This window comes from Octodon degus, unplaced genomic scaffold (assembly GCF_000260255.1).
Source record: "Octodon degus isolate 3935 unplaced genomic scaffold, OctDeg1.0 scaffold00463, whole genome shotgun sequence".
Lineage (NCBI taxonomy): Eukaryota > Metazoa > Chordata > Mammalia > Rodentia > Octodontidae > Octodon > Octodon degus.
The window spans coordinates 229,394-232,588 of NW_004525039.1; the positions used below are offsets into that span (position 1 = coordinate 229,394).

Consider the following 3,195-nt stretch of genomic DNA (forward strand, 5'->3'; position numbering starts at 1 on the left):
TAGGAAGCCATTCCTAATATATAAATAAATGACATTTCTGTGCTTCAGTCAGAATTGATAAAAATAAATGAATTTTCTCATGGCATGGTTTGTTGGCCTGTGATGAATAACATTCTTTTTTGTTTATTTCTCATTTATGTACCTTACTTATGAATACTACACTAATTTTTCTCATCTTAAAATTAATATTTGGATTTTTTCAAGAGCTTTTGCAGTGCTTGCTTTGGCAGCACATATACTTAAAATTGGACTGATACAGAGAAGATTAGCATGACCCCTGCACAAGGATGACACGCAAATTCATGAAGCATTCCATATTTTTTAATATGCTGAGCTGTAAAGGCTCAAGTCAACTTCTAACATTGCCAGTCTTACAGAAAACCCACTACTATTATGGACTACTGGACTATATTCAAATATTTTGCTGAATTCACGCCCATATAATATTTAGTGGCAATGGAATACACTTTTCTGACAAAACTATACAAAAAAGGGGATACAAATGAACAAATATTTTGTATCTGTATAGTTAGATTACAGATTAATTGATAGATCTATAAGGATAGATATACTTCTACATTCTGTTCATTCAATGAATAGAAAGATTTGTTCTAATAGTATCTGTGGACAAGACACCATGTCTGCATTTTGTACAATGAATAATCACTAAGACAACAGTACTCAATGAATTAATTATTGAAACTGTTCTACTAACCAGTTCAGAAACTGTCTCATTGCTATTTGTTTCTCAATAAAAATATTTTTTAAAAAGAGCTTTTGCATATTATATATAAAAATATTTGAACATGTGTGTTTCAAATAGTTTCTTTCAGTTCCTGAATTTTTTTTTCTTAAAAATATCCAAAACATCTGCCCAATAGGCAGAAAGAAAGCTTGATAAATGGGTAGATATGTTCATGAATTGGAAGACTCAATAGCTTTAAATTCACCATTTTTAAAATTTTTAATGAAATATCACTCGAAATGCCTTTATATTTTTGTATAAATTGTTGAAGTGAATGCAATTTATACACAAGTGCAAATCTGCTTGAGTAACCAAAGCAGTTAGTCAAAGGAATATTACAAAGAGGTCCTACCAGGACGTAGTACCAACAACAGTAACCTGAAGAGCTCGGCAGTGGTGGGAGACATGTGATCCACACACGTTCTACCAGGTCGCAACAGGGTCACACAGGCACGTGCCGTTAATTTTCAACAAAGACCGCGACAGTCGGGGGGCAGACAGAGATGGGAGGGAAGGGAAAGGAAAAGGAAATAAAAAAGACCAAGAAGTGATACATAGCGACCATTTTCCATACTCTATTATGTATCACAAGCACACTAATAAAGAAATAAAAGCGTGGTTGCGTACAGAGCTCAGTGGTCTAAACGCCTGCCCAGGCAGGCACAAGGACCTGGTTTCATCCCCGGTGACACATGCCGTGCCAGCCCCACCCCAGGCACACCAAGCCGTACAACAAGATTAGGTGAGATGGTGCACGCCTGTAATCCCAGCACCAGGAAGGCTGAAAACAGGAGGATCACTATAAGTCTGAGCTGCATAGTGAGACGTGTACTGAATAAAAAGGAAATTTAAAAAAAATGTCAAAAATTTAAAACATGAAAGTAAAAAAGGTAATGCAACGGGAGTACGAAGCTGTTCCCAGGAAGTCCTGCTGATCGTCCAGCTCTGTCTCCTGGCCATGCCCAGCGGCTCTACTTGTCCTTTGGAATTCTCGTCCCTTCTGTTATCCCAGGGCTTGGGAGTGACAAAAGATTTTAGAACAAAATGTATTTTTGTTTTTTTTTTCATAATTCAAATTTATGAATAACTGATCCCTTAAACAAGTCCTATTGTTATTGAGTTTTAAGTTAGAATATGTGAAAGTGTGGAATGCAAAATCTAAGCTAGTCCCTTTTTGCACCGTGAGTGCTGTGGTATGTGCGCCATCAACGTCACAAGTTTTGTTAGTCTGCTGCTGTCACTGAAGGACTAACCGCAGCACTCAGTGTGGAGGCGTCAGGGCCCAATAAGGAGCCTCATGGCTCTCGCTCTGTGGTGAGGAGAGTGCCGTGGTGGGAGTGGGTGGCAGAGGAGGCTGCTAAACTCCCTGCAACCCCAAAAAGACGGGAAGAGCAGCGCACACAACAGCATCCAGCGCATGAAACAGTGCACTAAATTCTCCCACTCGGCTCCATCTCACCATGAAGTCATGCTGGGAAACAGCCTTTAACTTACGGACCTTTGGAGAACAGGCCAGCTACAAATTATAGCAGATGTCAAGCTAAGTCATGGAAGCTGTATCTTGTTAATAGCAACCATAAGAGAGGGGGAGCTGTTGTCGTGTCCTATGTACTTTAACAAAGTGATTAAAAATAATGTAACTAATTAAAAGTGAGTCAATTAGGAAGCACATAACAGTTGAAATGTGCAGGTCTCTAACAACAGACTCAAATACATACAGCAAAAGCTGACAGGACTGCAGGGAGAAGCAGAGAACTCAGCGTAACAGCTGGAGGCTTTGGCACTTTCAGCCTTAGATGGGACAGTGAGACACAGTGCCTACAGGAGCAATCCCATAGAACAGGGACCTGGGAGACATCCTCCACCAGGTGCTCGTTCTTCTCAGACAGGCTGGGAGCTCTGCAGGAGACACCAACTCCTAAGCCACCTACCAAGCCTCAAGGACTTGGGGACCTAAATGAGTGGAGCGTGCTGCTTTGTCTGACATCTATTTGCTACCTATGAACATTCAGTGGTTTGTTTTCTTCTTTCTGTTGCCTGCTTTGATGGAGTATAGAGGAAGCGCTTGTGCTGGCTGAGGGAACACCCTGCGATAGGACAGGGCTGAGTGTGCCTGAAACACATGGCTAAGCTCAGTCACCGCCAGTGACATCTTTGTTTGCACAGCCTCCTTTTGCTTTTTTTTTCTCCCCCCCGGGCATCCAGGACACAGCAGCTTAATATTTGCTTTGATCCAGTCCTCCTATCGACTACTAAGCTAGGTCTAGATTAGGCCTCTGTGTAGGTGATAGGATAATCTGAGAATGCAAGATAAGGACAAAATCTGTAATGACAAAAAAGCGTACTTAGGACTCTGGCAATGTAGGTTAGAAACACTGAGCTGTGAAGAGGTTGCTGCTGCGGCCCTGTGATGCACCTGGGCCTGGCACGGGTGCAGCCAGGCTGAGGGT

The 3,195-nt window shown here is 41.5% G+C and overlaps 1 non-coding gene across 1 annotated transcript; it reads left to right on the forward strand.

The window, feature by feature from the left end:
- Positions 1–214: 214 nt before the first annotated feature.
- LOC111814739 lies at positions 215–322 on the forward strand. Its single transcript, XR_002819645.1, has one exon. It is a non-coding gene; the product is annotated as a U6 spliceosomal RNA (small nuclear RNA).
- Positions 323–3,195: the final 2,873 nt, after the last annotated feature.